Here is a 13659-nt window from a genome sequence, read left to right as displayed (position 1 = left end):
AGTTGCTCATGCGCCCTGGGCTGCTGGCTGTATTTTGGTTTGGGGTTTGTTTGGTTTAGACATACTGTTGTTTCATTTGTTTTGAAGATGCAAACCACACAATGAATTCCATGGATTCTGTGAGCAGTTATGAATAAATGTGGATGAACAATTCAGGAAAAAACCAAACAAATAGTTTGGTCACTTAACTCTCTTTCTCTGAACATGTAGGCTGCTGTGCTCTTAACTGGAGTGGCTTGAGGAGTCACCCCAACCTTGGCTTTTGTCACCTGTATGTTGCCACATTGTGGCTGAGGGACAGGAGGAGGGAGAAAGGATGTTCCTTAAACCTCTAAGCGTCAACTCATCTGGCTTAGTCTGCTTTTGGGATTTAAACTGACTTTATTAAGGAGCATTTAATTAATTTTAATTAAGTTGCAATTGTTGCCTGAGTGGAGATTAGGAGGCCTTGGGTAAGCCATTAATACGTTTGTGAGCATGGCCTGTGCTGCAAAATGGTTAGAGGGCTCCAAGCATCCTTGTGTTAGGATGGCAGACACCTCATCCTTTCCCTTTTTATCCAAAATATGCTTAGAAACAGCCAAAGAATTGAAAAGGTACTCTGGAACACTGGTGCTCTGAAAGTGGGTGGCCTGTTCATATACACCCATCTACTTGTTCAGATAATTCCCCCTTGCCATGCTTAGGCCTGTTTCCTGTACACCCCAGGGCTCCCCTCTCTGTCTTTTATATGTCGTCTTCTTTTAAACTTTTTATTTTTGGCTTTTTTTAAATTTTAAACTGGATGGAAGGTGGGAAGAATTTCCTTTAAAGACATGGAATTGCTATGGGACTTTCTCTGGAGGCTGAGCTCTGCCTAAAGGTGCAAACAGGTGAACATTTATATTCGGGTGTGTATGAGTTCTGGTGACACAAGCATTAGCTTTAACAGTGGTTGTATATTATGGCCCAAATGTTACATCCTAGCCCTGGATAAACCTTGGTTGTTTGAGACAGCCATTCCCCATGCAAAACCAGGGATAAACGAACCTATTTCTCAGGCAAAGGTATGGTGCAGAGAGAGACATTGAGGATTAAATGCATGGGAAGGAGATTTTGTAGCCGATAACCGCTGTGAAGTACTCTGGCCAAAGCACAGATAGGGGCAGGAGAAAAGCGTTGTGGCTGTGCTGATTTTTATCAGTCAGTGGTCCCGATGTGACCTTTACTGTCCACATCTCAATAACAATCCAGTGCCACATGGCACCCCACGTGCAGACTGGGGCCCAGCAGGTTGCCTGTGGGGCACCAGGCCGCATTTGGAGGGCTGCAGCAGGGAGCTTCTGCATGTTTGACGGGTTTGTGTACAGATGTTTGGTAGAAGTGTTTACACCATTGCGTGCCTGTGCTTACAATGTATATGGTACATATGGGCATAAATCAGCGCCTTGACAAAGCAAGGCAAAAACATCCCAGCTGGCTGAGGAAACCCGAGGAGCACATTGCACTGCTACTGTATGACAGGGGCTTTGATTCAGCACGAGCGTGCTACCGGGGTGGAGGATTTTCCCTACGGCCTGGACTGTGTGCACATGGCCGGGCTGGTTTGCGTCAGCCGCTGACGCACGTCCGGGCCCCGCGACGCGGGTCTCGTGTGTGCTGCCCATGCTGGCAGCCCTGTGGCGGCCGGAGGAATGAGGGTGAGCCGTGCCGGCCGCCAGGCTCCACGGCGGGGCACAGCGCCCGGTGGCGGCCGAGCCCCTTGCGCAAAGCGTGGGCGCCCGCCAGCCGCCGAGCAGCGCTGAAAATACCCAGGATGGGCCAAGGGAGATGTTGCAGGCGCCAAGCGGCTCGGTCCGAAGCTGTTTGCAAGGGGACTTCGCTTTGGTGCCGATGTTAGATGCTGCCGTGCGCCTGAGGGCCATGGGGAGGTAAAAAGTGGGCTGCTGGCCTGGCCAGTGGCAGGATGGCTCTGTTTGGTGCCCCTGTGGTGGGCCAGAGAGGGGTTTTACATTGGGATGCAGAGGCCCGTGAGGAGTTGTCCTCTCCAAGGTGTCTGCTTTCAGTGTGGCGATACCTGATTCCCTGTTGGCTTTTCCGGGCATCTGCCTACACCTTTGCCCGATGGGTACCAAGGACCAGACTGACCCGCTGGTGCCCGAGGGTGTCCCAGGACGCAGATCAACAGGAAGAGGGGAGGGGCGGTTTTCCTTCCCCTGGATCGTCTTTCAGCCCTTGTGCCAGGCTGGGGCCGCAGGTACGCTGATGGTACAGGGGCAGAGTCAGCCTTTAAAAGGGAGAGGTTGCATCATGCGGGGCTGGGCGGGCCTCGAGAGGCAGAAACCTCATCTGTTAAACATATACCGCCCCCCCTCCGCCGGGGAACATTCAATCCTCTCTTTGATGGACGTCCAAGAAAATACTTCTTCCACATCCTAAACTTGTTAGCACCAGTTAATCATCTTAACCTTCTTCCCCTCTGAACACACACTCCAATGAGTTTCCCATCGCTGGCAGCTGTTAAAGAGGCAGTGACGCTTTTTGTGCCAGCCTTCGCAGGCGAGCACATGGCCGTTAATTATTAAACCTCCCGGCTGTCCCCCAGGTGGGGGAGCAGCACCCCACACCTTGTGCTGAAGCCCCTCCGAACTGACTGTCCGATGAGTCACTTTGAGGGTGGATGCATTTGATGCAGCTCTCCCGTTCCAGGAACTGTACCAGGTCTGTGTCCCTCTTTGGCATTATGAATGCATTTGAAGCAGAAGCCCGGGAAAATATTTGTTTGCATTACAGTGATGCTCCAACATCCCAGATGAATGCTACAGAATGCCAGCAGCGTTCTGTATGTAGTGTTCATCTGGGTTGGAGAGATGTGCTCATGTGTGGGGTCTGTGCCACGCACCTGGTGAAAGGAGTGGGCTGTGACATGACATGTGGTAGCTGGGCATCTGCCCTTTATTGCATCTGGCTGTTTCTTCCCTTTCCAGTCTGGAAACCCTCTAGTTGCCCATTGTGTGTCTTTGGTTTTCCCCTCAAAACACGGTTGTGTTTTAGATAGAAGAAAGGTGACATCCTGATGCATCCATCCCCTCTGCAGTGCCCAGGACTCTGGTGGGGTAGTGATGTGCCCTTTGATGGGTGTGTACCTCTTGTATATAAGGAATTGGGTAGCAGCCCACTTGCATGGGCTCCCTGGACCAACCCCTCACTCCCCAGAACAGCACTGGGATGAATTCTGTTCTGCTTGCCCATCCTGTTCTAGCCTGGCTGCTGAGAATGAGTGTATGTTTCTTCCTCATGCAATGTCTTGGGTGAGCAGCATCGCAGATGGGCTGTGCAAGCAGGCGGTAATTAAATCAGCGTATTCCCCGGGGGGGGGGCAGCTGATTAACAGCACATGGGGGGACATGGGGGCTGAGGCACACACGGGCAGTCTCAATCCATCGCTTGCCTCACTCTGCTCCCTTAGGATGTCTGGTTTGGTTTTTTTGTTTGTTTTGTTTTGTTTTTTGCTTTTCTTTTTTTCCTTTCTTTCAAAGAGAAAATGAAGATTATATCAGCAGAACTGGAATCTGAACTGACAGAGCTTTGTGCAAGGGACTTGTTTATTATGATTTGGTGTTACTCCAGGCAGTGTGTCCGCCTTGCTGGGGACCACCCAGCTGTCCCATCCACACCAGACTACCCTTGCTGGGCGACTCAGCCAGCAGCAGGTAGAGGACCTTTTGGGAGGGCTCTTCCAGTGAATGAACCTGGTATTGGAATGTGGCACTGGGTGGATGCAGCCAGATCCTGGTGACTGCTCTTTTCTTGTCCTTCTCCTCTGTCATCTGCCTCTGGTGTCCCAGGGAGGAGATGTTGCTGGAGGCAACAGCAGCTGCTGGGAGTTGTGTGTTGGCCTCGTCCCTAACGGAGCTGAAGAACACAATGGGTTAGGATTTTTTTTAATCCTTTTTTGTTTAGGTTTAAAATATTAGCTCCTTATTAGAGTGGTTTTGGCAGGAAAGAGGGAGTAGTTATGTCTCCCAAAATGGCAGTCCTTGCCTCCACATTAACTTCCCCTTAGACCCTACAATATACAAGTGCCACACACATGAAAGAGGGCTTGAAACCCCAAAAGCACCCACAGAGCTTACATGTCTGTGGCACTGCCCTGTCACAGTGAGGGAGTCACGTGTCAGCTCTCTGCTCAACAGGGAGCAATTTACCTGGCTCTGACCCCTCTGAAACCCATGGAGAAAGCTGTGTTATTGTGAGGCTCTTTGCCATCCACTGTGCAATGTGATTTAATCTGGATTTAAAGGGAGAAGAGAGGAGAGGGGAAAACAAACGTGCATTTTTCTGAAAGGTGTAGCCTCGCGTTTATTGGTTTACCCCCAATTCATGTGTGTGATGATGTCTTGCTTATGTATGAGTGCTTATAGAAATGCGTATTTGTTGGGGAAGCAAGTGGAGATGGGGTTTATCATGTGTGGTTGTAAATATTTCTGTCTCTGAATTCCAAAGCCATCCTGGATAGATCCCCAGGCTCTGCTATTGCATTAAACTGTATCTTAATAGGCAGGGTCCTGGAGTTTCTTGGGATGGTGATGGGAAGTGGCTCTCGGGCCCTTTAGGAAGGGAAACTACAAAAATGTGACTCTTGGCTCAAGGGCTGCTGTGGGGCATGCGCCACGTGGTTTGGCATGCATTCAGCCATTCCCCCTCCTCCACGTGGGTTTTTCTATGTGCCTTTCCCATACAGCAAGCTGTTGCAGACCTTGGTTCTCATTCCTCCTCTTTGCTCTCTTCTTTTCCAGAACAGTGAGGGTTTCCTGCTTTGATACAATTTGCCTCTTTAGCAGTGACTGAGGAGCCTCAAACTTTTTTTTTTTTACCAGGTGTACCACGCAGCCCATGTACTTTGGGGAAACTTCTCTCTGAATGTAACTTCTCTCCCTTTTGCCCTCGTGCCCTCAGGGCCTTTCCTTTTGTCTGGGAGGAAGAGCTTCAGAGTAACTGATGTCTAAACTTGCTTGATTTTCCTCCAAGTTATTTTTTCTCTCCTCTGGGGAGAAGGGAAAGTATTCTGTGTCCATTTTCTTTGTGTTCTCTTTTCTTTTTGAGATTATAATGGGATCTCTCACTACCTTAAAAAATAACCATCTGTATGCCTAAATAAGAAAAAATCTTGCCCTCTCAAAAAAGATGGAGGTCCTGACAGAATTTAGCAAACTTACTGGGTCAAATTTGCCATGTTGGGAAGATGAGAGCATACAGGTGCCTTCCAGACTGTGCTCAGCGGGAGACAGCAGTTGGTTGGGGTTCCTTCTTTGCCTTTCTGCTGGGATGGATCTCTCCATAGTGTGTGTGCTGTGCATCTGGTGCTGGCACTGGAGGCAGCAGGGAAGGGATCTGCACGCACAGTTCATTCTAGGTAAGGGAAGCCTGAGTCCTTCATCCCTGTAAGCCAGTGCAGGTTGTCTCCATATGTGCATGCTGCCCCAGCCTGGCTCCCACTGGGCATGGGGTAGCCAAGCCAACCTCTCCAGCTTGAGATGTGCCAAAAAGCATCAGCTAGAGTTGGCTGAATGAATACTCTCCTCTTCTGCTCCATAAAACATGCTGAACAAACCCACTTAGGCTCATAAACCCCATCACATTTTTCCTTTTGAAAGGACTAGCATCAGCCCCACTCTCCTCCACATGCTCTGTTTGGAAATAAGGCGACGCATCAGGAAGAGCCTGAAGGAAGAATTTATGGTGTCTCTAATTAGTCAGTTTGTTCCATCCTTGAAGAAGAGGATAACGAGCGACAGGGATGCATTGCTGGCCTCTGGAGGAAGAGCACTGTGGCTAGGCTCATGTCCAATTGCTGATAGGGTAATTAGTGGTAACTGGGAGCTATCAATCATCTGGGGTGGAAAAATGTCTGGGCTAAAGGAAAGACCCTCCCAAACATTTTCATAACTCAAAAGGGTGTGAGACAGGGTCTGGAAGGGAGTGCTGGCAGTCCGTGAGGTATTTGAGGAAGGAGTCTATTAAAAGATAAATTGAGCACAATGGTCTTTTGTTCGTCCCTGGGTAGGTGACAGAATTTGCTGTTATAAAAGTTGAAAAGTATTTTGGAAGGAGGAAGGAAGAAGAAAAGAGTTAGCAGATGGAAAAGAGAGAAGAATAACAAAAATTAAGGGGCAGAAAAAAGTAACAGTGCGCTAGTTATTAAAATCAGCTGCTAATTGCAAAAATTATATAGGATTAAAATGAATTACGCAATTTGTCAAATGAATAAAGTGTGCAGTTTGCATTTGAAGTGCACGAGCAGAGAATTTATTCAAGCAATTATTAGCTGTAGTAAGGTCCAACTTTCTACTTTTCCCAGACAACCACATTATGAGAGAGATTGTAATTTTCAGCAGGAAGTAAAAATGCCATGGATTTTGATTTTTGCTTTGCCCAGCCATGATTTACTTTGGCCATATTTTCTTTGTGGTTCCTTCCTAATTCTGCAACTCTCTGAGGAATAGAGCTTGTGCAGGGCCTGGCCGAGTGCTGAAGAAGCCAACTCCTCGGTGCAGAAACAAGAGACTCCTCTTGAACAACCAGCTGTAACTTTCAAACTGGTTTGGATCTCTCCAGAGCTTTCAGATGCCACCTTCTTATTCCTGGCATGGAAAAGGATGTCTTAGGGGATGTAGGATGGGAGTTCCAGAGAGATTATCAAACATCTGCCAGAGGGTAGGGTTTGTTGGAGTGGTACCTTATTCAATTGGCATGTGCGTCTTCAGACTAAGAATTGGGAGGTGCTCCTGGTGCTCAGGTGTTCGAGGTAGATTTCAAAAACACAGAAGGAGCTGGGGAATTGGTGGGGTAGTGCCTTTGGAGAGTAGGAACTGGGGAAGAAGTTGAGAAAACTCAGCAGCCTGACAGAGAAACTGTTGAAGGCACGAGTTGAAGTTGTCCCGGTGCAAAGGACCCACAGGAAGAAATCAGCTAAAGAAAATCACAAAGTCCTCCACAAAGTGAAATTCAAGACAGGAAGAAAGTAAAGCTGAAAGGAATTAAAATGAATGGGTGTGCAAGATTAAAATCTGAGAGCCTAGGGGACTTTCAAGGACACTAAGAAAAGGCTGAAGTTGTTCTTTGTGAGTGAGCAGGAGACCTTCCTCCTCACTGGAACATAAATGCCAGTCGCACCCGACAGCGAGGACATCAGCTTCTTAAAGAAAAGAGCCTTTGAGGGCTGATGGAGAACAAGTGACATGTCAGAATATAAGGGCAAGGCAGAGGTGGTGACAGGGAGTAACTTGTTTTCCCTCTGTGAGTAAGACCCTGTGGATAAGGTAAATAGACACCATGTCTTCTGCCTTCACCAAGTCATCTGCCATTGTCTCATGCAGTGAGCTGGAGAGGTTGTTGCTGTTTGAATATTACATTTCAAGAGGCAAAAAGGCCATTGAGGGAGAGCAATGAGAGCAACCAGAGGTCCAGAAAACATGGCCTCTGTGGAGAGACTGGAAGAATTAGGTTTTGTTTAGTCTGAAGACAAGAGAAGACTGAGGAACAGCATAGCAGACATCAAATACATGAGGTAACCGCAAAAAGGAGAGAAACAAAAAGAAATCTCTTCTTTGAATTTGCTGTGCATCAGAGGTCATTGACTGACTCAAACAACAACACTGAAAATTTTGGGTAGTCTCTAAGAAAGATAATAAATATGGCCTTATGAATCAGGGCTTGGGTATTGCCTGGACTGGATCACTAGGGAAGCATGTGGTGTCGCTATCCCTAGAGGACAGCAACAGGTTAGAGAAATATTTGCCCAAATGGGCTAGGTACAGACTTTTTATTCCTTTGGTTGCTTTGAAGATGTTCCCTCCTCAGTTTCGTGTCACTCTCATTTCACAGGAATCCTTTAATCTCTGTTTGGTTTGCTCAGGGGAGGCAGAAGGGGAAGAGAAAGGGGGATAGTCAAGAGCAGCGGTTTTGGGCTGGTGGTTTGCTGGAGCCTGGGGGCTCTTTGGCAGAAGGTGGTGGAGTGGAATGAGCCTGCCACCATAAGGTTTCCATTTACCATCCAGGGGTCTGCACCACTAGTGGAAAACCTTGGGGGGGCCTTCAAGTATGAAAACCCACTGGGTGAGCTGACCCTGGGAGTCCTTCCCAGCCGGATTTCTCTGCTTTCTGTGGTGCTAAGTGCTTCAGCATGGCAGGGACAAATGTGATTGTTTGCTGCTTGGGAAGAGCTTGCTGACCCATGGATGCCTGCCCAAAAGGAGCATTGTGCTGCCCAGCATTGGCCAACCCACCACCTCTCCCCTGGCAGTGCCAGAGGTGCTCTGTTTGTCGTGGGTGTAGACAGCACTGTGTGGGCCATCTGCTCTTGACCCTTTCCCGCCCTTTGTTTTGCAAGGGGGTCTCCCAAATGTTAGTCAGTATATTTCTGATTGTCTATTGTTGAGCACTTTAATTTGCCTAATGGGCTGGCTGTGGTTATGCCAAAGGTCCAACTTACCCTTATCAGATTCTTTTGGCTCTGGAGGCTGACTGGCTCCTGTTGTCCTTATTTTGAAACAAGCAGAGATGTTTGAAGCTGCACTTGGGATCTGTGATTAAACTCCACTATCAGGCCCCTTCTTTTATTTTTGAGACTAATGCTTAATCATGTTAATTTTTCTGTGAGGCTTCACCTTGGTGTCTACTTTGATCATAGTAGCATCCTTTGGACTTTTTTTGGTTCTGTGCTTGTGGCCTTCTGCTTGGCTTGGGCTGGTGGTGGTGATGCGCTGGGATGCTCAGAGTGCCTGGGCCGTGACTTTTATCCTCAACAGCTGCTGATATTAACTGCCGACTCTCAGTGATGTCATGGGTTTGATTTGGGGGGCGAGCTTGAATGACTGGCATAACCTGGTGCCTCACTTAGCGTTGGTCAGATTTTTTGGCAGTGAAATCCTGATGATCCTTTCACTGTCCAACATTTCTGCAATCCTTTGAAGAACCTCTTGCCACTCTGCAAGGGTGTAGCCTAGAAGGGAATGTTAGGGATGGAGGATCCTGGCGTTTTGCAAGGGCCTTCTGCTCTCTGGAGTGAGTTATCCATACAGATTGTCGGCCACTGCTGACAAAACCTAAAGCAAAATTACTGGAAGTTGTACTTTGGGTAGTCAGTGTTTAAATTTTTTCGTATTATTTTCAAGATTTTTTTGTCTTTAATTCCACCTGCAGCTAATAAAAATGAATTATGGCAAGGCACATGGCATTTTTTGCCTTTTCGTTTGAAGTTCTCTGAGTTAATGTTCCCTCTGTCTCTGCTTGTATCATTTGTCCCCCAATGGAGGTAGGGAAGTCGGCTCTAGAAGAGTATGAGTACTCTGGATCTGCTATGAGAAAATCACAGCATGGTCTGTGTTTAAAATAGGCCAAACAGATTGTGCTCCATGCACCCAGCTGGGGTATGCCTGCTCTGAAATGGGGTCAGTCTGCACTGAATGCCCATGGAGCCATGAATTAGGGGTTCCATGCCACCCTGGGTAGGCTCATGCTTAGGCCACTGGCATTTCAATCAGCATTTCATAACTAATTGCCTGGCCACAGCTATCTTGTTATCAATTAACATAGCCCTGAATGTCAGGAAGTAACTGTATCTCTCTAACTCCCTAAGGTTGGCTTCTGGGTCTGAAATGGCTGGATTTCCTCACAGGGATGGATTACATGTTTACATCTTCCCTGCTGCCCGGCGTGTATAGTGAGGATGACCCAACTAACCAACAAGAATGTCTTTGTGTTCCCTCTTTCTCCTCCTTGTCTCATATATGTTATACAGGAGGGAAAATAACCCCCTTGTATGTGAGCTCTTGGAGCAGGCTGGAAGATATATTGCAGACACTGTACTGCCTGAATCCAAGAAATTAGAGGGGAAAAAATATGTAACAGCATTTGGGAACCTTTTGAGAATGGACACTTTTCCAGACTTCAGGGAATGCCCGTAAGTGGATGGGATAATTTCAATGATCCTCTTGGTCCAGAGAGCACTGGTGTCTCAAGCTGGAGAATATCTCTGTCATCAGCAGACAGCCTCTTACCAAACCTGCTCCTCTACGTCCAGCTTTTAACATTTGTGGAACACAAGACTTTCCGGATTAGGATAAATTTGACCAGCCTGCAAAACTAAGCCTCTCCTTTTCTGAGGCCAGTGAGGCTACAGTGTGGAGGGTGGCATCTTATCTCAGTGGCTGAGAGAAAAGGAGTCATTGCAGCTCTGTTGTGTTGGAGCAGGCCATGGGGAAGATCAAGTGAGCAGAGGGCTCTGTGGCATGGCCTTGCATTTCATCACAGGCGTGGCCTTTCTGTGCATGCAGTAAGGTGGACCCTTCCCTTACGTGGCTGCTCATTTGCTCACTTGGGCTATGGAAAGGCAGAGCTTCTTTAAGGAAGTTTTCTGTCTTAAAAACTTAAAAACCAGAGCAGCTGAGAAGGGACAGTGCAGATGGTGCTAGTGTCCAAAGGCCATATGTTTGGAGGGACCTTGGGTACCCCTACAAGAATTCTTTGTTTTCTCAATGTTCCGTTTCAAAGGTACTCTGGAGGTCTCCTCTTTGCAGGAGACCACTGCTTCCTCCCACTTGTCCACTCCTGACACGTTTTCCCCGTCCCCTCCTCCATCCCCTGCTGCTCCACAGGCCTCGCAGCTGGATAAACAGCGCTTGCAGTCACTTACAGCCCTCCAGTGCCTTGCAGCGAGGCGCCGGCACAGAGAGATGCTTCCTGAGCAGCCCGTCGTGGGCGGATGGTCGTGCTGCAGCCCGCATGCCAGCACTGGCATCGCTCCGCTCCCAGCAAGATCAGGTTCAAAACACACAGGATCTGGAGGTGCTAATTACAAGTGTGGGTTCTCTGTCCCTGCAAGGCTGAGGAATTTGGTGATCTGGAAGCTCTGGGTCTGTCTGCTGGCTGGGCTTCACTGTGGAATGGGCTTAGAAACGTTCACAGTAGCTTTTATCACTTCTCTGTTGACTCATCCTTTGACTGTTTATAGGGAAAGAGGATCTAGCTCATCTCCTATGCAGCATCGCCTCTGTCTCACCCCAAAAGAGCCTGCTGTAAGGAGAGGAGGAACCCCCAGTAGGTGTGATTTGTGCTTGTGGCTGTCAAGATTGTTGGCTCCTGGTTGTTTCCAGAGCTCTTTGGAGTTCCCCACCAAGACCTGGCCCATGTTGGGGCAAGGAGACCCAGTTCCACATGGTTGCACCAAACTGGCTGGGCTTGCAAGAGACATGATACAGGGGCAACATGCAGTGGTGGTGTGGTGACTCTGTTGCATTGCAGTTCAGGTGGCTTTTGTAAAGGGTCCCACGCAGCCTGGTCAACTTGTGGGTTTGTTCCCTTGGCTTGCAGGGCTGTCAGCATCCCTGCCCAGGCCCGAGCAGCTCTGCCAGAGCTTTGGCCAGGGCTGAGCTCACTGCACTGCTGGTGGTTGGAGCTGTTGAGAGTAGAGGCTCAAGTATCTCCATCCTCTTCTATCCACTCTTTCCTCTAATGTGCATTAATTTACTACTTGTATTAAGGACTGAGCCACTTGAGAACCTCTATTCCACCTTGTCATTTATCACTGTGACAGAATATAACCAAAGCATTTTGCTGAAGCTTTATTTTGCTTCGTAAAATCCCCTATGCTTTGCAACAGCTTATCCAGCAGCACCTCCTCCCTTCCTGCTGTCTTTAGAACATCTTTCCTCCTCCTTCTCCTTCTCCTTCTCCTCCTCCAGCCCATGCAAGATGATGTTGCTTTTGGAAATGACTCTGTCTGAGGGCTTCGCTTTCTCCTGGGTCACACGGATGATCCCGGCATTTGAAGCCCAGTCCCTGGATGGTGTCTCCTGACTGACTTATTGCAGCCAAGACTGTGTCCCTGCAGCTCACTGATGAGTGTTTACACAAGACTGTGCAGTCCCCTTCGCATAGCCATTAATTTTATAGGGGGCTCATAACAGAGATGGGCCTCCACTATTCCTCTGGTCTTTGATCTGTGTGGGGTGTGTGGCCCAGAGCTGCCGGCATTGCTGATTTACTCTTCTCTGTGGATGGGGCTTCTGGAGCAAACAAGAGCTTAAGTTTGCTCTCAGTGATATGGTAATACCATTACAAGCTGTGCTGCTGGCTGGTTGTGTTTGGGCTGGAAGGGCAGGGGTGGCTCAGGGTTTGCATGTCCTTAAATTTTCTTTTAATATTAGATCAGCAGTTTGGTTCATGCAATCCATGAGTGCCCAAGTCCATGCAGACAGTTAGGTGGGTTATTAAGGGTCTGAAGTGTTGTTAATGGAAATAAAGTCCGTGTATTGGCAAGCTATAAGCATTGACCTTGTGTCAGGGCACTCAGTCTGAAACAAAATCTCTCCAAAACAGTTCTCTCACAGAACTTTACTGTGATCCAAGCCAGACTCAGAAAACTCTCTCTTTTTTTTTTTTTTTTTTTTTTTTTTTTTTTTTAATTCTTTCTTTTCTCCCAGTCTGGCATAAATTAGGATTCCAGCATCAGTCTGACCTTGCTCTCCTAGATGAGCTCTCTGATCAGAAGCCCTTTTGTTGTTTAGACTTGGTGTACCAAGTAGGACAGTGGGCTCAGCATCAGCACCGGTGGTGGGTGCTTGCCAGGTCATCCAAATCTGGATCGCCCCTGAGCTCCTGTCCTAAATTTGATTTGAGTTGTTTTGATGTTGAGCCTTGCAGCTGCGAGTGTTGACTTCAGCTCTGTCAGCCATCATGAATGTGGTTATTATTCTTTGTATTTTAACCAAAAGTTACTTTCTAGAGCAAACTTCTTCCGATCAACCACAATGAAGCCATGTCTAACAGTGGCACTTGACAGGGCAGTTTCAGGTCACCAAACCTGGTATGAGAGAGTCATGCTAAGTGAGAGATTTCCAATGTGGAAAATGTTTGTTCATCCAAAGTCTCCAGTTTCTTTTGTGGACTTTCAGGATGACGACGTGTTCCGCAGGTGCTCACCGTGACATCCGCCTCCTGTGCAAGGAGTTTGCTGCCTGTTGTCTGTCAGCTCTTCTGTTATACTGCTTAGCCTTTGCTTCTTGGCACTCTGTGTGAAGAAAAAAAAAAAAAGAAAACAGAATGTCTATAAAGTATGGAAAATGTAGAAACCCCTGACAGTTGTATGGTGTGTCTTGCTTCTCCCACAGAGAGGAAACCACAAAATAGTGAGTCCAGGGGTTTCTTTCCACACACACAGTATCTGTCAGGATTTTGAGGAATTTTCTGGGAACTGATGGAAGAAATGTGCTGTTTAAGCCCTGATATATATTGTACAACCATTCTGTATGTGAGAGATGCAGTGCTCCACACTGGCAGGTTCCAAAAAAGATTTCCAAAATAAAAGAAATCCAAAGAATTTGAGGGAATTTCTTCTGAGGTCAGGTTGACTTCTATGGGATCACAGGCAGAAGAAAAGGGGAAAATGTGTTTGTATTAAAGAGAAAAAGTACCTGATATTCTTAATAGCTGTAGTTTCCTCATTAGCCATTTCACACCTTCACAAGATTACTGATTCTGGTGGGAAATGGGTAGGAATTTTAGCAGCAAAGGGACTCTTGCCTCCTCAGTTTCAACTTTCTCAGCCTCCAGGCATGGGCAGGATGTGAAGAGGAATCACATAACTAACAAGTTCCCCACTCTCATGTGTGTTGGAGG

General features: G+C 47.7%; 1 protein-coding gene across 1 annotated transcript in view; it reads left to right on the top strand.

Moving 5' to 3' along the window:
- Nucleotides 1-13659, top strand: part of COL13A1 (collagen type XIII alpha 1 chain) — a 93338-nt gene that overhangs the window by 14285 nt on the left and 65394 nt on the right. The window lies entirely within an intron of this gene.

This window comes from Lonchura striata, chromosome 7, assembly GCF_046129695.1.
Source record: "Lonchura striata isolate bLonStr1 chromosome 7, bLonStr1.mat, whole genome shotgun sequence".
Classification (NCBI taxonomy): Eukaryota; Metazoa; Chordata; class Aves; order Passeriformes; family Estrildidae; genus Lonchura; species Lonchura striata.
Note: the sequence above shows the minus strand (reverse complement) of the source record. Positions and strands in the feature narration are given on the sequence as shown.